The 23231-nt window shown below is 46.0% G+C and overlaps 1 long non-coding RNA gene across 2 annotated transcripts; it reads left to right on the plus strand.

Annotated features, from left to right (window-relative positions):
- Window positions 1-15042: 15042 nt before the first annotated feature.
- LOC120032179 lies at window positions 15043-19648 on the plus strand. 2 transcript variants are annotated; one of them, XR_005473791.1, is made up of 5 exons: window positions 15043-15153; window positions 15810-15924; window positions 16102-16436; window positions 16793-16907; window positions 17519-19648. It is a non-coding gene; the product is annotated as an uncharacterized LOC120032179 (long non-coding RNA). The 2 variants fall into 2 exon arrangements; XR_005473790.1 differs by having other exon boundaries at window positions 15052-15153; window positions 15796-15924.
- The last annotated feature ends 3583 nt before the right edge of the window (window positions 19649-23231 follow it).

Below are 23231 nucleotides of genomic sequence, written 5' to 3' on the forward strand. Positions count from 1 at the left end.
GTGGTGCGGAGACAGATTCTCGCCACGCCACCTGGTAGGAGCGACCTGTCAGGTAGGACGCAATCCAAGCGTGGGCCGCGCCGGAGATGCCCAGCTCGGAGAGGGTGGAGAGGAGGATCTGATGGTTCACAATATCAAAGGCAGCCGATAGGTCTAGAAGGATGAGAGCAGAGGAGAGAGAGTTAGCTTTAGCAGTGCGGAGCGCCTCCGTGACACAGAGAAGAGCAGTCTCAGTTGAATGACTAGTCTTGAAACCTGACTGATTTGGATCAAGAAGGTCATTCTGAGAGAGATAGCAGGAGAGCTGGCCAAGGACGGCACGTTCAAGAGTTTTGGAGAGAAAAGAAAGAAGGGATACTGGTCTGTAGTTGTTGACATCGGAGGGATCGAGTGTAGGTTTTTTCAGAAGGGGTGCAACTCTCGCTCTCTTGAAGACGGAAGGGACGTAGCCAGCGGTCAGGGATGAGTTGATGAGCGAGGTGAGGTAAGGGAGAAGGTCTCCGGAAATGGTCTGGAGAAGAGAGGAGGGGATAGGGTCAAGCGGGCAGGTTGTTGGGCGGCCGGCCGTCACAAGACGCGAGATTTCATCTGGAGAGAGAGGGGAGAAAGAGGTCAAAGCACAGGGTAGGGCAGTGTGAGCAGAACCAGCGGTGTCGTTTGACTTAGCAAACGAGGATCGGATGTCGTCGACCTTCTTTTCAAAATGGTTGACGAAGTCATCCGCAGAGAGGGAGGAGGGGGGAGGAGGGGGAGGAGGATTCAGGAGGGAGGAGAAGGTGGCAAAGAGCTTCCTAGGGTTAGAGGCAGATGCTTGGAATTTAGAGTGGTAGAAAGTGGCTTTAGCAGCAGAGACAGAAGAGGAGAATGTAGAGAGGAGGGAGTGAAAGGATGCCAGGTCCGCAGGGAGGCGAGTTTTCCTCCATTTCCGCTCGGCTGCCCGGAGCCCTGTTCTGTGAGCTCGCAATGAGTCGTCGAGCCACGGAGCAGGAGGGGAGGACCGAGCAGGCCTGGAGGATAGGGGACATAGAGAGTCAAAGGATGCAGAAAGGGAGGAGAGGAGGGTTGAGGAGGCAGAATCAGGAGATAGGTTGGAGAAGGTTTGAGCAGAGGGAAGAGATGATAGGATGGAAGAGGAGAGAGTAGCGGGGGAGAGAGAGCGAAGGTTGGGACGGCGCGATACCATCCGAGTAGGGGCAGTGTGGGAAGTGTTGGATGAGAGCGAGAGGGAAAAGGATACAAGGTAGTGGTCGGAGACTTGGAGGGGAGTTGCAATGAGATTAGTGGAAGAACAGCATCTAGTAAAGATGAGGTCAAGCGTATTGCCTGCCTTGTGAGTAGGGGGGGAAGGTGAGAGGGTGAGGTCAAAAGAGGAGAGGAGTGGAAAGAAGGAGGCAGAGAGGAATGAGTCAAAGGTAGACGTGGGGAGGTTAAAGTCACCCAGAACTGTGAGAGGTGAGCCATCCTCAGGAAAGGAACTTATCAGGGCGTCAAGCTCATTGATGAACTCTCCAAGGGAACCTGGAGGGCGATAAATGATAAGGATGTTAAGCTTGAAAGGGCTGGTAACTGTGACAGCATGGAATTCAAAGGAGGCGATAGACAGATGGGTCAGGGGAGAAAGAGAGAATGTCCACTTGGGAGAGATGAGGATCCCAGTGCCACCACCCCGCTGACCAGAAGCTCTCGGGGTGTGCGAGAACACGTGGGCAGACGAGGAGAGAGCAGTAGGAGTAGCAGTGTTATCAGTGGTAATCCATGTTTCCGTCAGTGCCAAGAAGTCGAGGGACTGGAGGGACGCATAGGCTGAGATGAACTCTGCCTTGTTGGCCGCAGATCGGCAGTTCCAGAGGCTGCCGGAGACCTGGAACTCCACGTGGGTCGTGCGCGCTGGAACCACCAGGTTAGGGTAGCGGCGGCCACTCGGTGTGAAGCGTTTGTATGGTCTGTGCAGAGAGGAGAGAAGAGGGATAGACAGACACATAGTTGACAGGCTACAGAAGAGGCTACGCTAATGCAAAGGAGATTAGAATGACAAGTGGACTACACGTCTCGAATGTTCAGAAAGTTAAGCTTACGTTGCAAAAAAAAAAATAAAAAAAATAAATAAATAAAAAAATCTTATTGACTAAAATGATATAGTACTGCTGGCGGTGAAGTAGGCTGGCTAGCAGTGGCTGCGTTGTTGACTTTGTTTGAAAGTGTAGCTGGCTAGGTAACCTCGACAATTTCTCAAAACTACACAATTATCTTGGATACAAGGACAGCAAAGACAACTATGTAGCTAGCTAACACTACGCTAATCAAGTCGTTCCGTTGTAATGTAAGTTGTAATGTGAGTTTCTACAGTGCTGCTATTCGGTAGAAGTTGGCTAGCTAGCAGTGTTAGCTAGCAGTGTTGACTAGGTAGGAGAACGGCAGCGCGGCGAAAATAGCTGGCTAGTTAACCGAATAATTACTCTAAACTACTCTAAGCTACACAATTATCTTAGATACAAAGATAGCAAAGACAACTATGTAGCCAGCTAACACTACACTAATCAAGTCGTTCCGTTGTAATGTAATCGTTTCTCCAGTGCTGCTATTCGGTGGCTAGCTGGCTAGCTGGCTAGCTAGCAGTGTTGACTACGTTACGTTACGTTAGGACGAAAATAGCTGGCTAGCGAACCTCAATAACTACACAATTATCTTTGATACAAAGACGGCTATGTAGCCAGCTAATATCAAACAAATCAAACCGTTGTACTGTAATGAAAATGAAAATGGTAATACTACCTGTGGAGCGAAGCGGAATGCGACTGCTCGCTCCAAACCGGAAGTTATGTATAATTTCACATAATTTCACATCATTCATTTGACTGTTAAGTACCATAGAAATCATGATTTTACTTTTACCCCTTTTTTCTCCCCAATTGGTAGTTAGTCTTGTCTCATCGTTGCAACTCCCCTACGGACTCAGGAGAGGCGAAGGTCGAGAGCCATGCATCCTCCGAAACACGACACTGCCAAGCCGCACTGTTTCTTGACACACTGCTCGCTTAGCCCCGAACCCAGAAGCACCAATGTGTCGGAGGAAACGCAATACAGCTGGCGACCAAAGTCAGCGTGCCTGCGCCCGGCCTGCCACAAGGAGTCGCTAGAGCACGATGGGTCAAGGACAAGGACATCCCGGGCGGCCAAACCTTCCCCTAACCCGGACGACGCCGGACCAATTGTGCGCCGCCTCATGGGTCTCCCGGCTGCGGCCGGATGCAATATAGCCTGGGATAGAACCCAGGTCTGTAGTGACGCGTTGTCTTAGACCACTGCGCCACTTGGGAGGCCTTAATACAAGTTAAAACTTTCTTGGTTGAGTGAAACTGTGTGACATTTCCATTCTAGAAAAACAAAAACAAATCACAATTCCCGCATCTAAAACACAAGTAGGAGTTTCAATCAACATGATGTTAGTTGAGCCAAGAGACTCTAGTATCCTTTATCAATGTACATACAAAGACAATAAACAAAGATCTCTTGCTGAGCTGGTTCCAGATAATTGGGTGAATAAAAACAGTGTTCAGACCCTGTAGATGACTTCACATTGACATTTTAGTCATTTAGCAGATGCTCTTATCCAGAACGACTTACAGTTAGTCCATTCATCTTAAGATAGATATGTGATATATCTAAGATATTGGTTCACACACTGTAGTATGCAAGTGCGGATAATGGGACACAGAGCCGTTTCAGTGCTATAATGAAGGTCCAGTTAGTTGTGCAACAGTCATTTACATGTCCAGTGGCCTCCTGTCTGTCTGTTCCTCAGGACGGAACAGATGTGGCTTGGTGGCTGGAGAGGACAGGAGGACACAGGGTTGGAGATACTTCACTAGCCTCCATAAAGGTCTGTGTTCTCTCCATAGTCTCCTCTCATTGTCTATCGGAGACCAAATGGTGTCAGACAGAGTTCTCTGCTAGCTGATTATGATGATGGTGTAGATAGGGACTTGATCCTCTCAGGCCTGGCACTGTGGTGTCACCCCGGTGTCCTGCTCTCCCCAGGGCTACTGTGTATCCTGCAAATGCCCATAAATCGCCGCCAGTGTCAAGGGGGTGACGTTACAGCTGTCAGGGAGAATCACGGGATACCCTGCCAAGAAACCCAAAGCGCAGGGCGGGTCTAGCTTTCCTGGTGAAGGGGGACGGATACAGAGAGAAGTCGAGAGGGACTGCGGGAAGACCCAGAGAAGCAACAGGGGCAATCAAGTCAACAAATTTTCAGGAAAACAATGTGAAAAGGTTACAAAGCTGTGTTTTTGAACTGATGACATTGTGACATTTTAGGTGGTTTTGCTCCTGTAGTTCAACCTCAATCGGTCAACTGACTGTTTCTGGAGTAAAAATCCAATAACTGCCCTGTAACTGAGCATGGTGTTGCATCACTCGACGTAACAGAGATAATGTAGTTCAGAGTTGACTGTAGGTCAGTCGCTCCGGAGTGAAGTTTCCTCTAGGTACAGATCTAGGATCAACTACACCACCCCCAATCCTAACCTTAACCCATAGTGGGGTAAATGCAAAACTGACCCAAGATCAGTGTCTATGGGCAACGTCACCTTACTCCTGGTCTGTCAGTGTTTGGAGGTGTGATTTACTTGGCTTCAGGGCCCCTCTCTGACCTATGATAAACTTTAACCTACAGTACGGTGTGTTGTGTACAGGGAAATGCTCACCTCGCATGGCATTCAGAGACTCCATCTTCTTCTGAGGTTAATAATTGACCAGGTACATCGACAGGCCTCTTCCTCGACATGTCAGGAAAGCCCCCACTACATGCCCAGAGTACTGAGAGAGAATATCATATAACAGGAAAACATGACTGTTACTTAAGGGACGCACGCACTCACATTTTCACACTTTCTACAACGTGATTTGAAACTTTCAACCGTCAAGGCATGCTTCCCTTTCACCAGGTCACGTTACTGTAATATTCTAGTGTATTTGTTGAGCTGTTAACAGTAACCTCGTGCTGCTGTCCGCTTCTTCCTTATGCAACATGGTCAATAAGCCCAGTATTAGACCTCACCAAAGACATGGAGGAGATTGCCTTACAGGAGGATATAAATACACATGACAATACCCAGAGCTGGGCCTGTTGGCACATTCCAGCTAATGTGGAAATTTACGAGAAATTTACTGAGAGCTCAACTAATGACTGAGGTGGGACATTTACACTCGGCGTTGGTCCAATCTACTCTCTCTCTTTTTCTGCATTGGTCAAATCCGCTCTTTCTCGCTCTCCCTTCTCTCTCCCTTTCTCTCTCTGTATTAGCCATACCCTCCCTCCCCACTCCCTCTCTCTTTATGTCCATGCTGGTCAGGGCATTAACAAGATGTTTCCACATAGTCTGTATGTTCTCTGAGTGTCAGTTAGTGAGAAGGAGAGATCCGGAGGGGTGCCTCATAAACAGGCCTGAAAATTAACATGAACTTTGGGGACTTCATCCCTCGCCAACCCCTGTCTCCCTGCTTGACCGGACCTCCTGGCTCAGACAGACTACACAATCATTGGGCTGTTTTAGAGGATGCCAGAACCCAGCGTGACTGACACACCGTATATTACCCAGCAGTCTCACACGGTCACACCTGGGATTTGACTTAGCCAATGAGAGGTTAAGTAGCCTGGTCATGGACACGATGACAGTGCCTCACCTGGGGTCATGAACCTTTGACCTCCAGGTCATCAGCCACATCGGCTTGGTGACTAGGCTCGTTAATGTTTGGGAAAGAGGCCCCATCTCACAATGAGGATACAGTATGTAAACCAGGATGTGTTAGGTAGCATTTAGATGCTATAATTTTTAAATACACCTTCTATCCTCTTAATCCATTGACCGTTTACAGTTTCCTAGTTTCATAATTCATATACATCGTCAACGGTATCACAAACCTGTCCCATGAGATATTGTCATTAAAATACGTTGTCCTCACGTTGCCAGGGAAGACAGAAACCGGAGACACGTTGGTTGCAGCGCTTCACATTGACAGGTCATGTTTGTAGAAGTCCGTTCTCTCCTCTTCTAAATGGCCTCAAGCCCTGGATGTATTTCACCCCAGATAAAACCCCTGCCCGTCTGTCCCCCTAGGAGGCTCAGGAGGGGAACCAGTCCTCTCAGATACTGTCTGCACAGATACCAGGCTGCAGTTGTGTGGGGACTAGTCTTAAAGCCTAATGCTGGTTCTGAATGGAGGGGAATAGGCAGGATCAGGGTCTAACAGCTGCCCTGCTCAGCTCATAAGAGAGATTGGAGCCAGAGCTGGAGTACCGCCAGTCATCTCTGCTATCATTAAGGGCCTAAAGCACTACACAAACATGGGCTCTCCTCCCTGACCCAGCCCAGCTATGATGCAGCGTCCCCCAGGGACTCTCAGGGCTACTGCCCCGTCTGTGGCTACTGATGATAGCATCTCTTCCCAACAACAATCCTAAGCCACGGTGCCTGGCTCCCTCAAACACAGACCCATGTCAAGTGTACTAGAAAGCGACAACAGTGGCCCAGCCAGCGACGCGGGGCCAGGGCACACTGTTTCTTAATGCAAAGCAAACAGACGGGTCTTCTCACTGGCGACCGTGGCAGCGCCGAGAGCTCTGGGTCATCATCAGGGGCTTGAGTTTCAAAGCAGAGGGGGAAATAATGATGCCATCTGCATTCTGCCGGGTGGACAAGGGGGATTCAGTTCAAAGAGCCCAGCGGCTGAAGTGCATCAATTAGCGAGGGAGAGAGGCTGGCGCAGGCTCCACACACTGCTAGCTAACTCTCTATGACCTCACAATCACAGCATTACATTATGAGGCTGAATCATGAGAGTGTTGCAACCTGGCCACGGACCGATCATCACGGACCCACACAAACGGTGTGTTACTGACGGACTGGCTCATAGAGTTGTTCCCTGAAGATGGAGGCTAACAATAACAAGCAACAGAACAGAACAGGCTTATGGACGGAGGACGAGAGGAGGACATGTGTTACATGTCTTTTGACAATCCACATCACAGGTTATGTCTCCTTCGACAGTGTGGACAGGACTCAACAGCTTGTCACTTGACAGACAATACTGATTTAGTATGGACAAATCACATTCCTTGGGGATTAATTCTGTCCTCATTCAGCAGAGTGATGGATTGTGGGTGTTAGCCAGTGGCTTGTGTGTATCCAGACACGGTCACTCATGGGGACTTAGAGGGGGGTCATTGGGTGCTGGCCTTGACCCCCAGACGAGACAGAGGGGCAAAACGTTAACCCCCTACCCCCACCCTGGCCTCTCTTACAGTTGAGACGATATGTGTAAAACACATAAAACTAATATATGTCATGAACAGTACTGAGAAAGTTTTAAAACAAAGGGCATCAGCAGAGCACTTTAATGAGACTTGGGTGCTTTGTCGCAGTGTGCTTCAATGTAAACGGCTGTAAATGATCTGGTGAGACATTGCTATCATTAATATCACTCTGCCGGGGGGAATGATGATGTAGCCAGCGATAAGACCGAAATAAATCCAATCACCAGAGAACGTGTGACGGTCGCCATAGCAACCACCGAGACAATGGCCTCCAATATTAGTTTTTCTAGAAGTCAGTAACCCAGTATACCGTTTTGGTTACAATGAAAATCAGCCCTAATGTAGGCATGGGATATAAAGCAACAACAGGCTTTGTAGAATAAACTCACAGGCTCCAAGAGAAACTAATAGGATATTGACAAATGTCAGTGTTAGAGACTGAGTAGAGGGCTACCGCTGTCTTGTGTAATTGGTTATATCGGGTCCATGTCATTAAAACAACAGCTACTAGGGCAATGAGGCTTTAGTTGAATGGATGCTAGAATATGATAGCCATAAAGCCACTGTTGGTAAAGAACAAAGTCATGTCTCCTAAAGCAGTGTTAGAAGTCTTTGAAACAGAAAACCCTTTTTTTATATTTTCACTCAGGGTACCTCACTCAGGGTACTCCATTCAGGGTACACCACTCAGGGTACTCCATTAATTTTGAGTCGACTAACTTCTACAGTGTCCCAAAGGCAAACTAAGCATTCTGGCTTTGAAGATTACATCTTTTAGTTGGACCAAATTCTCTTCTTAAACATTTTTTCAATTCTGATTTTGAGCCTCCATTACCAAAATATAAAATGGTGTGAAGCATGACATGAAGATCAAACGAGGAAGTTAATTATTCACTTTTACCATGATTTATAGATTTATTTGTCTCTCTGTGACATGTGACCAGTTCCCAATAGGTGGGTTAGCTGACAACGTCACAAAAACAATGCACACGCCTCAATGGGGCAGAAGTCAGCGTGTTGTTATGATTCTAGATGGCCAGACTGCTAGCAACAATGACAAAAAACTGCCATGTGGGGAATTGTAAGTGGCTAGTCTCAGCTATTTTCAGGTGTTTTGACTGATTTCATGTCAATGCTAATATGGCAAAAATGTGCTAGCTATACGTATAACCAACAACTGTAATGATGTATTTGAGAGACAAGTACTCATTGTGCATTTGTATTTATGTTTTCAATAAACATTGGAGACTTAATATACAGTTTACATGCTGTCAACATTCTAAGCCAACCCCATCTGTTTTGCCCTATAGTTGCGCTGCTTGTGCACACCAACTCGTCTATAAGTATAAATGACCCTGCACTAAGATGTTCATCCCTCTAAATCCCTGTCTAAAAAGTCTGGTATGCTGGTCTGCTCTACCTTGTGATGGCTATAAATGTAATCTGAGTTATAATTGATCCATATAATGGTGATAAATGGCTAAGTGCTAAAGCCCAGCCCATCCAGATGTGTGGTCCACCAATAGTAAGAGTATCCCTGGATTCCCACATTTGACACTCACATGAATTACGCTCAACAGGTTGCTCTGGAAGGGCCTAGGGAGCCAACCTGCATGATCTAACTTTACTGTCCAAACACAGGACGTGGTAATTGGGTATTGATGATGGCGTGGCGAGTGAGTGAGTGAGGGGAGTGTGTGTATGTATGTGTGTGTGTGTGCAGGCTTGCATGTGTGTGCTTGCCTGCACTGGCGGTGTGTCCGTCTGTCCGTCCGTCCGTCCATCTGTCTGACCGCGTGTGTGTCTGTGGGAGGTATGCTGTGCTGTAGCCAGGGCCAACTGCAGCAGGCATGGTAGGCATTCCTCCCTGATGGTGAATGTTGTTGTTGGCAGACAGGTCCTCCTGGATGGTGAGTGTTGTCGTTGACATACAGGTTCTCCACGTGCTGCAGGAAGGACCTCTTGTAAACAAGTCTGAAAACAAACAAGATGAGGATAGGATGGATCAGCTATCCCATCTCTTAGCTGTCCTAGAGACACACACACATACACACACAAACACACTGCACCATCACACCCGCATTCCACTCATCCTGGATGTCACCCCCACCTGTTTTAATACTGTAAAAGCTCTAGTGTTACTGTGGTGGATGTTATTAGATATAGTGTTACATATGTGTGTATAATTTAAGTGTAGGAGGGTGTGTAGGAAAATGGACGGCAAGGAATTATATGGACAGGTGATAATAGGACTGCCATGATAGTGAATACTGGGACTGGGTCTAGTACAGGGTGCAGAGGAGAGACAATGGAAAAGCCTCATTCTCAGCACGTTCACAACTCTTTTATTATTTTGTTCTTCCACCGAAGCAGTCGTCTATCGAACGGAAATTCACACATGAAGATACTTAAGTGTGTTTTACTGTTGTTTAGCAATGTAGCAGAAATCTTCAAAAAATCGGATTCAGACCCCAGCACTCCTCCAAGAATATTCCTTGCCGCTGAGCTAACAGAAGAAAGTCACCGCCAGTACTCTGCAGAGATAAAATCAATACACGAGAACAGAGAGTATCTTTTTACAGCAGCTTCACAGAGGATCCCCAGCGGTGGCTAAAGGTGATGGCTGTCCTTAATGACTTAATCCCAGGTTCAGTCTCTCTGGCTGTGGCCCTGCTGGCCCTGGATCTCTGTGTTCTCTCTCTCTGTGTTCTCTCTGTGTTCTCTTTCTCTGAGCCCAATGCTGACCTCACTGTTTGGTTTCCAGGGCCCATCGGGCTTCGGCGGGGCCTTACTGCAGGGCGTGCTGAAATGCTGACGTGCAGGCCCTGGATCCACGGGGGAGCGCCGGCCCGGCTCCTGTTACCGGTGGGTTTAGTCAGGCTCCGCTGATTTATGTGTGGAACGGTAGTGAGGGGAGAGCAAGGATTCTGGAATCAGAACATTGCCTACTAACCCCCCCCCCCCTTCTCCGCTCCCCTGTCAATGGATTTCACAATTTTCACAGAGCACACTGACAGACACACATTCATACACACACACACAAGCAAAACACGCACGTATGCACTTTCAAGAACTTCTCAGGGAGGTGACCGTGTCACTTGAACACCCTGGCATTACATGTTGGACCCCGGGTAAGATGCTTATCTGGCATCACATCATGTCAAAATACAACACACATCACCAAAACATGAGACCACATGCCAATGAAATACTATTATGGTCCACTTTTGGGGCATGGGATGCTTGGTTGCACTATTGGTCTGATACCTCCTGCCAGTATGTGGCAACCAATGGCTGTGTTTCTTAGCATCTGTAACGGCATTGTCAGGAATGTGACACCTAGTCACAGGACCCTTGCAAACTTCAAATGTGAATCTTTCTTTAAAGTATGATGAATATCACAAATGTTACTTTACTTTGCTGGGGTGTGTTCATCTAAAATCACAGTTACTATAATAGACTGCAACATAGATGCACAGAGGCTTTATTGAGGCAGGTATCTGAATGATAATGACCATCCTCCTGACAAAGGGGATATACATTGAGTGTACAAAACGTTAAGAACACCTGCTCTTTCCATCACATAGACTGACCAGGTGAATCCAGGTGAAAGATATGATCCCTTATTGATGTCACTTGTTAAATCCCCTTCAATCAGTGTAGATGAAGTTAAATAAATAAATATAGATCAAGGGGAGGAGACAGGTTAAAGATGGATTTTTAAGCCTTGAGACAATTGAGACATGGATTGTGTATGTGTGCCATTCAGAGGGTGAAGACAAAATATTTGAACGGGGTATGGTAGTAGGTGCCAGGCGCACCTGTTTGTATCAAGAACTGTAACGCTGCTGGGTTTTTCACGCTCAACAGTTTCCCGTTTGTATCAAGAATGGTCCACCACCGAAAGGACATCCAGCCAACTTGACACAACTGTGGGAAGCATTGCAGTCAACATGGACCAGCATCCCTGTGGAACGCTTTCGATACATTGTAGAGTCCATGCCCCGATAAGTTGAGGCTGTTGTGAGGGAAAAATGGGGGGGGGGGGGGGGTATTAAGAAGGTGTTCCTAATGCTTGGTATACTCAGTGTATTTTCATATGAGACCACACAACAGGATCCTGGGTGTGTGGCAGGTCGTTTGTAAAGCCAGCGCTTGTTGTAGCTGACATTTGCATGGGTGGTGCTGCAGTTCATTTGCTGTTTCACACTGTTTAGCATTGATGGGGTGGAGGACCACCACTCAGGCTCTAGGCTGACCCACAGTGCTCGGGGCAGGGAGACAGGTGGAGCGCCCCCCCCCCCCCACACTTCCAGCCTGGGAGGCCATCCAGAGACCTCCAGCAGACTACCCTGTCGAGGTGGATTAGGCAAAGATCGCAACAACTCAGAGTTACGAGGGACAACAGCATGCAACAAGCCTGTGCCGTAATAACTTACTTGTTTTGTATATGAATATTTACCTTATTCTAAGAGGGGCAAAATCTGAATAAGCAAAAGTTTTGATGGTAACTTGGACATTAGCTTCAATGTAGGTGGTTTTATCATCTTACTGCTAACAGAGACATTAGGGCGCTGCACACCCCTGTGGTGAAGGTTGAACCACAGACACCTAGCATAAACAATGCCTAACCTGGGCTGTGTTTTATCCCCATGCCCACCCACAGTTTACAACAGTGGGGGCGCTGAAACCGTAGTGCGAGCTAGGGTCCATCTGTAGCCACTCTCGCTAACTCGCTAATCAGCGTGCCCAGTCATCACAGGCCCTGGCTCCAACACACTGGGAAGAACCTCCTCCCTGGCTCCAACCGAATTATCAAAACACAAACCCGGTAACGTTAAGCTATACATCGCTTTAATAGTGCATCAACATACTGCCAGTGCCAGCGATGAAAGACAACACTCCTCTGTCTGTGTGAGTTAATTTTCTGGGTTCAGACGTTGTTTTTATGAGACAGAGCTAAAGAGATTTGTAGCACCGTGGTCAGTTGACATTCTTAGTGAGTGAGGAGTTCATTTGGGGGGAATGCTTGTGTTTTAGTCATCTCTTCACGGTTCTCACATGAAGAAGTAATGAGGGTCAGGGAGAGGATGAGACATAGGAGGGATTGGAGCGGTCTGGAGTGCCCCTGTTGTGCTCTCAGTTCGGACACACTGACGCCCCAGACAGACTGCTTGTATATCATCACTGTTTTGGGCCTACGCCTTTCAGAGGAACACCACAGAGGAATGTGCATCTCCACACTGGAAATATGTAGTCTGTGTAGGAATGGAGAATAGGCCATTTAAATATTTTTTATTGTCAAATACATCAGATAATTGTATCTTTGCCAATTCTATCTTCAGGTCTTGAGTTACGTTTTCTAAAAAGAGGTGGTTATGGTTTAAGATCTTAAGATTCCTGTGGAGTGAATTCGTGATTCTTCAAAAATGCATAAAATTATAATATTACCTAATTTCATGGCTAGTCAATCATTGTACTTTTATTCCAAGTGACCCATCACTTATACGTGCGTCACAACAAACAGATTTAAAGAGGGTTGGGTAGATGTCGTTATTGAACGGAGACCCTGTGATGTCATCTCACCGTGTGGACCCCAGGGGACCTGGATTCAACAACAACCTCCTGAAGAGAGGCTTCTGACTGCCACACAGCTAGCCTCTTCTCACATACTACCCACTGGGCAAAAACTGGTTGAATCAACGTTGCTTCCACGTCATTTCAACCCCCAAAATTGGAAAACTGATAGAATTTTGAAAAAAGTAATCAACTTAAGGGAATATCACCTTTTTATCACCCAACTTTTTACCTAAATCCAATGACATGGTGACATTTTTTGTTGATTTCATGAATTCACATTAGTTGATAACTCAACCAAATGTAAATCAAAACTAGACATTGAACTGACGTCTGTGCCCAGTGGGTAGCTACCACCATGGTCCCAGAGGATCAGATGGTAGTAGAGGAAAGCGATCTGAGACAACCTACACAACCGTTCAAATGCTGATGCTCCAACTAGTCTAAAGGCCAGTTTAATTGCTCCTTTAATCAAAACAACAGTTTTCAGCTGTGCTAACATAATTGCAAACAGATTTTCTAATGATCAATTAGCTTTTTAAAAATATAAACTTGGATTAGCTAACACAACGCCATTGGAACACAGGAGTGATAGTTGCTGATAATGGGCCTCTGTACGCCTATGTAGATATTCCATAAAAAATCTGCCGTTTCCAGCTACAACAGTCATTTACAACATGAACAATGTCTACACTGTATTTCTGATCAATTTGATGTGATTTTAATGGACAAAAGAAATTGCTTTTCTTTCAAAAACAAGGACATTTCTAAGTGACCCCAAACTTCTGAACAGTAATGTATATCAAACACAACCATCTTCTATGTCTACCTTCAGTCTCTTTGCAATATTACCCCATTGATTTGACCAAACAAAACAAACATGATGAATGAAAATGAAACATATCTTATTTTATAATTTAATCAGGATACAACTGGATTGAATGACAACTGTCTCCTTATGCTGCAACTGAAACTGGGTAACAATTTGGCTCGATCAATGAGGGACCCTATTCAATAATTCCCTAAGATTTATATGGGGGTGGGAGAGTGGTGGTGGTGGTGGGTTAAAGGGGCAGGAGGGCAACCTGTGTCAACACACTGGGGTCGTGCTGGGTTCAAGCCCCGAGAACCTGAAATCTCCTCCTCCTCTTTCTCTCTCTCCTGCTCCTCATCAGATTTCAGCTAGACCAGCCTATATACATACACCCCACTGGGCCACAGTCCCACCCTCCTCCAATCCCTCCCTCTGCCCCTGACATACAGTATGGAGGAGTGATTGACGCACACAAGGTCAAATCAGCACCTTTGACCTTTCTCTACAGTACGAAGACACTCTTTGAATATGTTGCAATAGAGAGGAGACATCTGAAGGAGTCCATTTTGAACTCAGACTGGTCTTACCTCGTCTCCAGCAACAGGTTATGTGACATTTTGCCAATGCACGGAAGGTGAAATCTTTCAGTATGAAACAGAGTCCAGAATGCATGGAATTCCAAGGCCTTACCCTGTATGACACACGAGCGATCATAGAAATGATTTGCACCCATCTCCTGCTCTATATCACCTCGAACCGTCCTCGTTCACTGTGGAGGTGAAGCTAGGGTTACATGTCAAATAACATAGCATTCCGATCAGCTTACCATACAGAGACATAGACCATCCTCCTAATTGAGACAATGCTAGAGGAAGAATGGTTTTATGTCGGAGTTGAAACGACCTCCTGAAAAAAAGATGCATACCTGGGATATTGGGTCCAGCACTATACCATACCCCTTTAAATATGTGACTTCTCTGTTTCCCATATCATTTCTCAGCAACACTGAGCCTGCTATCAGAATGTCACTTCTCTGTTGATTCTTCATTGAGGGCTTGATTCATGCTCTGGAACCAATAGAGATGAAGTGGCCTTTTAGACAGGCCAGCACACAGTCACACAGCAGATTAACTCCTATTGATTTATCGAGATTTACCTCAGCTAAGAAAACAGCTGGCACAGGGACAAATACCAGAGTTTGGCAAGGCATAAATCCATCAGAAGAAACCTGGCTCATTTGTTAAAAGGGATGCCTATTGCGGAATAGGTGGTTGGAGTCCGTTGGTCCCCAGTGGTGGCGAGTATATCCGTAGCTAGACTGCTGGTTATGTATCTGGTTGTGTATATTTTGAGACTCGTTATCACTATCATCGCTAGCATAGCGTTAGCCTACCTCAATACAACGCAGATTTGGCTTGGAAACATGATAACATTTCAAAAGACGGTAAATAATTAGTAGGAAAATCTTTTGTCATGATTGTGATGTCGCCAGATTTACTTTAGATGCAGTATAACTTTAGACAGCTAACTAAGATTGAAGAGACCACTATATTTTAGCATGCTACGATTAGCATTACTAGCTATTTTTGAGAAACTTTGCTAGTAACAGTAATGACATCTCTCTAAAGTAAATTTGACAACATCATAATATGGCAAAGTTGTTTCCTACAAATTATTTTCATACTTTAGCAATGTCATCGTATTTCCATGCATTTCTAAGTTAGTGTAATTTAGATGAAACAGCCACATTAGCTTCTGAGGTGTAACCCATGTCTAGGGGAAAAATACATATTGTGGTACTAGACAACTAATTTCTGACTACAACAGTGTACAAACTAGCAGCAACAAACTCAAACCAACCCAGGGATATAGCAAAACATGTCACAGTTGGTTGCATAGTGTGATAGCGTCATCGGCCTGAATCTAATACAATCATGGGCCAGTCAGTCTACATCTGTAAAACATAGAATTAGCTTCACATCTGAAGTGAAATAGAAAGGTGAATGCAGGGATCAGGTTGGTTCCACCAAGCTAATCATAACCACCATTGATAATGTAATCAGTGTGTTTGTGTGTGATCGATCAGTATCTTTTGATAAGGGGTCAGGAGCTGATCTACTATGCCTGTCAATGGGGCGCTGCCGGCAAAGACCTCACCTCCAGCCGCACTTCTTGTCTGCTTACCAGTGGTCGTACATGGGGAGAACAGATTTAAGTACGTTTTGTCTGACCTGTTCAAACTTCAACATATATTGTTTGTGTATCAGATATTACCTATCCCTAACTGCCATTGGTAATAGAACAGTGATAGTGTGTATGTGTTCACAGATTTATGAGATGCTGGCACTTAACACATGAGGTGATTACTAATAATACAGTTGTGTGTTCACAGAACCATGTATGGAGTCAGTACATGGAGACTTGCAAGAATGATGTGATGAAGTCCAGACTGATAAATGGGCTTGATACTGATGTCCCTGAATGAAGAGAGACCTGGCATTAACATTTTACTATACACAACCTTTACTTGTATTGTATCAGTCAATATGGGGTGGGAGAAAACCTGTGTATTCTGCACCAGGATCAGGAAACTCCTGTAGTATATGGGACACCACTCAGGAAGACATGACCACTCTGACATGTTTGCCAAGGCAGCCCCATTTACCAGACAAAATGCCGACAAGCACAGTATCTGTATCGGCTGGGAATAACAATGAAAGGTGAAAGGTGCGCATTGTTATATTAGCAGAACATAATATAACAATATATTATGGTGGGGGTGGGAGGGGGTGGGGGTGGGAGGGGGGGGGGGGGGGGGGGGGGGGTTGACAGATGGGTGTGTCTTGATGGTGGCAAGGACACACCCACATCAAACCACACCCCCAAGTTTGGCTTCTGTCATGGCCACCAGCATTTATTGAGCCAAAAAACTAGGCCAAATCAGTGGGTGCATTTTCCCTTTAAAGACATCCTCCAGTGATTTTTAAAAAACTTTCATGTTGTGATATCCAAAGTATAAATAAAGTAAAGTACACACACTAAAGGGTAAAAAAAAACATTTTGCGCAAATGTGTGTTTTTAAGACAACTGCAAACTTCAAGGAGTTGGTCCAATGGGAAGTCATGATGTCATCGGCCTCCACCTTGCTCGAGGAACAACAGAGGAGCAATAGAGAACAAAAGAAGAAAGCCCCCCCAGGTAACTGGAGTGACACTAAGATATTCAAACCATAACCCAATATAAGAGTCCTTCAGTGGTTTGTTCTCTTTGCTAGTATCATGGGCCTGTCTTCACTGGCTACCCCATATTAACTATTGTTCACATAGCTGACCTAGTCAGCGCACCAGGTAATAGTCTGAGAACAGCATTATCAGAAATGTAAAAGCATCAGAGTCGTCCTGGCATTCATCCAGAACACCCAAATGAGCACCAGTTCTCTGTTCCTGCTTATATTAACGTTAGTCATTTAGCAGACGCTCTTATCTCGAGTGACTTACAGTTGGTGCATTCATCTTGAGATAGCTAGGTGGGACAACCACATATCACAGTCATAGTACATGTTCCTCAATAAAGTAGCTATCAACAAAGTCAGAGCTAGAAAAGGGGTGGGGACTCGAGTGTGAGTGTTAGTTCATGAAAGTGTTTTTAAAAAAAAAAAAAAAGTATTTTCTATATGAAGTGAACTCATCTCTTTCACCATCTCCCTCTGGCCCTCATAGCAATAAATAACACCACTTTCTCTGTTTCCCTCTCTCCCTTCATCCCAGAACAGCTACTGTTCAACTGATGTATGTCTTTTACTGTGACAGGCCCTCAACCACCGGATGTAGTATCTCGTGTGATCACCCCAGGCCTCAGAAGACCTCTTCAACTACAACAGGAAGCAGTCATACGACCAGGTCACGACCCCTCTTATAACACCATGAGTCAAGCGGAGCCCACCCCGTGAGCCGCAGTGGAAGGTTCCGGTCTCACTGAGGAGCAAGGTGTGGAAGGATTGTCAGGGGAGGAGAGGGAGACCTAGTCAGCGCATCAGAATGAGGAAAAGAAAGAGGGGGAAAGAAAGAAAGAGAGAGAGAGGAGGAGGAGAGGAAACATCTGTCAAATAGCAGCCTGTAACATCATTACACACAAGGCCCACCGGCTCACCTAACGGCCACAGCTTGGTCTAATACAGCCTCCATCCACAGGGTAAACTACTGTGTGACCCGCCATAGTCAGAACTATGTACACATCCAGCCAGGATGCACCAGGGAGGGGATGATGGTGATGCCTAAGCCCACAATCGAGACTCATTGGGGAAGTGTCTTTGACCGCACTTCATCTTTTGCATTTTTTTGTTTTTGAACAAGAGGAGAGAGGCAGTGACTGAGGAGTGTGAGAGATAGATACTGAGAAAGAGAGAGAGAGAGTAGTCTGCCGCATGTGTTGGATGTTAATAAGATTCATTTAACTGTGTTTTCTTTTAACAAGCGAGATTTACACTCTCATTAAACTCTTCTATAGAGAATTGGTGAATGATATAACGCTGCTGTGTGATGATGTATTTCTCACTGGCCTTATCACACGCCGGGTAATTCTAGAACTATCTTCTCCTTTACAGCATTATAGGGTCCTTCGGCAGGGCATGCAAACTAGTTGTCTGTGCATCCTGCTGGAAGCATTAATTGCATGGTCAATCCGTATAGGGCTTTTCAGGCTAAAACATCAGTGATCTTTTCAACGCGTTGGGGGCAAAGAAACAACGGACCCCCATTCAGTGAAATGAAGCGAAGTGGGCAGAGGGGCCATTTGCACGTAGAGCTTGGTAAAAGAGGGCATGATTTGTTAACATAATTGTAATCCAAACCCAACCTTAATTTACTTGTTGTGACACACTGAGGTTCCAAACGTATCCTATTTACACACTGTAGTGAAGTTTGACACCAGAATAAATGTTTCTGACTCATATTGATGCCACATAGGCATAGGGATTAGTTGGTTTTTAGTAGAGGGTCTGAAATGTCATATTCAAACAATTGTTATTCAAACACCTTTACAACCTGATGGGAATTTAAGTTTTCTTTATTTTTCCTGTGAATGACAGTTCTGACCTACACATGGCCTACCGACAACTGCCATGCGCCGATTTAGGCATATTTTTCAATCAGGAGCTGATGGGTCAAGGATGGGGTATCAGCGTCCCCAGAGATCTTATAAATCTGAGTATTTTTCCGGAAGGTAAAAATGGGCCGTTCTCTGTCTCCAAACTGCCTAATCCCAGCACTTCCTCTCCTCCGCTCCTCTCCCCCTGCCCACAGTGTAATGCATTTTCTGTAACTAACAGCCGTTGTTTCCCGATTGTCACGCTCCCATCCCTTTCTCCAGGAATGTGTATGTCTGTGTGTGTGTGTGCAGGAGGGGAGAAGAGGAGGGGCCATTGGTCTCTGGTTGTGCAGGGCTCTCTTGTGGTCTTGGAGCCATGGACACCGAGGCCAGAGTGAGAGAGGGAGAGAGCGAGAGACAGAGAGGGGAGGAGAGAGCGAGAGAGAGGGAGAGAGGCTAGGAGCTGGCAGAGTATCTGGATAAGCCATTACTTTTTACACCACAAACCTCCCCTCCTCCTCCCTCCATCCCCAGCTCTGTGATGACTCTGGCAGGCATGGTGCTGTAACTGGGCCCCATTACGCCTAGCCCCCCCCTCTCTCCTGGTTGAACAACCACCTCAGCGAAAGACAAACACTCGGATGTCAAGTCCTCTCGTGCTGGCAGCATACGGTGCCTTTCAACAGCCTTTAGGGCGTTTAATTAAGCATGTCCCTTATCTGCCCAGAGCCTGACAGACACAGAGCCTCAGGACCTGCAGGGACCACACTATGTACAGTACTGTAGGCACAACAGGACACCATGAGGACTTTCTGCAGTTAACCCTAAATACCATTCTGATGATTTGATGTCAGTTTCTCCCATGTATTCCCATTACCATCAATCATTATGTGAGCATGCTACTGTCATAATGTTTGTGTTAAAAACATAAATTATTTCAGATCAGTGTTTTCCAGTTTCTCTGTGCTAAAAGCTCTTGTCTTAGTGTGGTACTGGTGGCAGGGTCTCCTGTCTGTGTGGAGTGTAGTCCAGTCAGTATGTTATGTCTACAGAGGGCCTGAGCAGGCTGTCTGACCCCTCAAGAGCCCTGGTGCTTTTGGGGATCATCACAGGTCCAGGCCTCTCTGTCCCGCCAGCCCAGGGGATGGGGGTGATTCTGGGTGTACGGGGAACCCTGTGACCCTCAGCCTGGGTCGGGTGTCAGGGGCTCACACTCTGGGGAACACAACCTGACCCCCTGTCTCGTTACACATGGGGCTCCACTCCAAGGCCACGTTCAGTGCCACCACACTGCCCAGACCGTGTGTGTATGTGTGTTTGAGAGAGGGAGAGAGCGATAGAGAGGGCCGTTAATGGGAGACAAAAGCTGAGCGATGTGAGTGCAGTGGGACTAATTCCACTTTAGTTCAAGTCTAGGGGTAAATACATTGGGAATGAGTCAATGCTGGCGAGCCAAAGTGTGACTAATTGCTCAGGGTCAATAACTCCGGGCCTGATTCTGTCTGGTTTCAGACCCAAAAACACCCCGATGTGCTGGTGTGAGCATGGGAGGGCAGGCCTCTGTGTCTGGAACAAAACCGTTGAGATGAATCAATCATCGGCTCAACATTCTGTTCTGGCTCTATTGTTCAAAAGCCCACTAAAAATGATTGGTCGGCGATTCTGGGTGAAGGCGAGTGGAGTAAGGAACAATATGAAGGAAGCTACAATTGAAAACACAGCTTTTTCCTGATGGAGGCCAGGGCTCAGGCAGGTCTGTGGGGGCAAATGCTATTCAACCACAGGTGGTTGCTGCCATTTCAGGCAAGTGCTTATTTTTTTAAATTACAAAATACTGTGTTCCTTCACAAAAGCCAAGGTCAAAATAAGAAAATGCCAACTCTTCTCTACTGGGCCTGTAAAAAAAAAAGGCAAATCATTGCGAAAATGTTCCATGCCTGTGTTTCAGGAAGCTCCACACAGGTATGATCTGACACGGCTTACCGAATCACAATAGCCTGCTCTAACAGAAAAAAAGGACATCTGCTTTGTCTGTTCCACCCAGAAAATAACAGTGTCCAGTGCTGTTGTACCCTGGCTGAATATAGCCTCCCCCTCTCCTCTTGTACATTTTAGTAATTTATCCAGAGCAACTTACAGGAGCAATTATGGTTAAGTTCCTTGTCCAAAGGATTTTTCACCTAGTCAGCTCGGGAATTCGAACCAGCAAACTTTTGATTACTGGCCCAATGTTCTTAACCTCTAGGCTACCTGCCCCCCAGCGACAGTCTGATAGGGGCTAGGGAGAGAGCGATAGGAGCTAGGGAGGGAGCGTGGCACAGTCCCTCATTAACACTCCCAAGCCCAAACAGTGGCGTGTCGCTTGGCTAAGCTACATTTCCTCTCCAGCCAACCCAGCATCTGTTTGTGTGTGCTACTGTCCTGTGATCCCAGGCTCTCTGACACCCTGCTCGGTCAATTGTTATTTACTCACCCAGGGCAAAGAACCCCAAGGGGGGAGAAATGCTAATGACTATCCTCTCTCTTCAAAGTAGGCCGCTGAGAGAGAAAGTGTGTGTGTGTGTGTGTGGGGGGGGGGGGGGGGGGGGGTAGTGTGACGACAAAATGCATCCTGGACCAACACCTCTATTGTTTGCGTGATTAGTTGAGGCAAAATGAGGTGTGAACAGAGGAAAGCCAGGTGCACCAGTGTGTGTACAAGTGTTTAGTACCCCCGTGTGGTCCACACTGTACCTCAACAAGGCCTCTTCATAAACGACATCATCTGGACATCATCTGGTTTTTACCTAACAAGTTGAATGGTTAAATATCATTACATATTCTACAACTCTCAAAGTAAATATTCTATAATTGCCATTGCATCCCAATCCCAAAAGGAGTTAACAGCTACTGTATATTACCGCGGGTTCTCTCTGTGCTAATGTCAACGACCAGAGCCAGATAGGGCTGTAGAGGAGAGGTTAGGGCCACAGGGATCCAGGAGCAGAGAGTAAACAACAGTAGCAGTGGCTCTCCCTGCTGGGTTGATTATTGGAGTGCAGTAAATAGGCCTGCCCATTGCCTAGACAGAGACAGCACACCTGAGGCTCAGCTCAACACCGCTCACCTGGGCATCTGCACTGGTTGGTATACACTTTAGATGGAGGCAGCAGCAGAACAAACAATGTATGGTTCAGTAAAAAGACTGCACAGGATGTATCATAACCAGTGACTGAAAACAGAGAGGTAGGCCTACACCTTCGGTAAATGTTTACCAGCTATATTTAAATCAGGAAAAACAAGACCAAGACCATATGCCGTTTGCTCTGTTGTGCTTCATAGTCAACCAGCCACAGATGTTACAGCTTCTCCTGCAAATGTGTTAATGCACAAAACCCGAAGGACCTAATAATACCTTGTGCACAGGAATCAAACAATCCCACATGCAGTACACTGCTCCTTCCAAAAGTGAGTATTTTTATCTGCACAGGCACAATGTTTGTGGCGGTCTTTGTTCATCACCAGAGAACTCCATGGTCAACCCATGTCTGTTTATCTGTTGACCATAGTAGAGACTATATAAAATAAGACAATTTAACTGACTTTTAGGAGCAACTATACTCTGATCTCTTGATTGATACATTTTTCCATCACCAAAACTCCTTATGGATAGCTGATAGTTTCCCCGTGAGGGGCTCATGCTGAGGAAATTAAGTTGTGAGTGAATCAATGATCAGAGAAATTTAGTTGAATGAACAGATGAACCTTGTGCTGTGTGGAACAGGCAAAGCTTTGCCTCGATTTTGAGCTGTTAACATGTTTGTGTGATTGGATTCGTACTTTGTCACACAGCACCCTCTGCTGGTGAAAGGGAGCAGTTGAAATCAGAGAAATTGAGGTTAGTTATCAACAAATCTGCATCTGTCCAATCCATTCCACAAGTACAATAGAAACTAGTATCAAATCTAGAAACATGTTGCAGACAGGAGTATATGTACCCAATATACTGGAGGTAGGCCGTTGTTCATTCTAGGACTAGGTGGAGAGAAGAAAAACAGACTGAGCACTGAACAAGACAACTTGGTCCATTCAAAATTAATGTATTTAACTAGGCAAGTCAGGTAAAGAACAAATTCTTATCTACAATGACAGCCTACCCCGGGCTAATCGCAGACGATGCTGGGCCAATTGTGCGTCGCTCTATGGGACTCCCAATCACGGCCAGTTGTGATTCAGCCTGGAAACAAACCAGGGTCTGTAGTGACACCTCTAGCACTGAGATGCAGTGTCTTAGACCACAGCCCCACCTGGGAGCCTACAATAGGCATGTTTACAATAAAAGTACACCGAACAAAAATATAAAGCACAAAATGCAACAATTCCAACGATTTTACTGAGTTACAGTTCATATAAGTAAATCAGTCAATTGAAATAAATTCATTAGGCCCTAATCTACAG

Source organism: Salvelinus namaycush, chromosome 38 (assembly GCF_016432855.1).
Source record: "Salvelinus namaycush isolate Seneca chromosome 38, SaNama_1.0, whole genome shotgun sequence".
NCBI classification, from domain to species: Eukaryota; Metazoa; Chordata; class Actinopteri; order Salmoniformes; family Salmonidae; genus Salvelinus; species Salvelinus namaycush.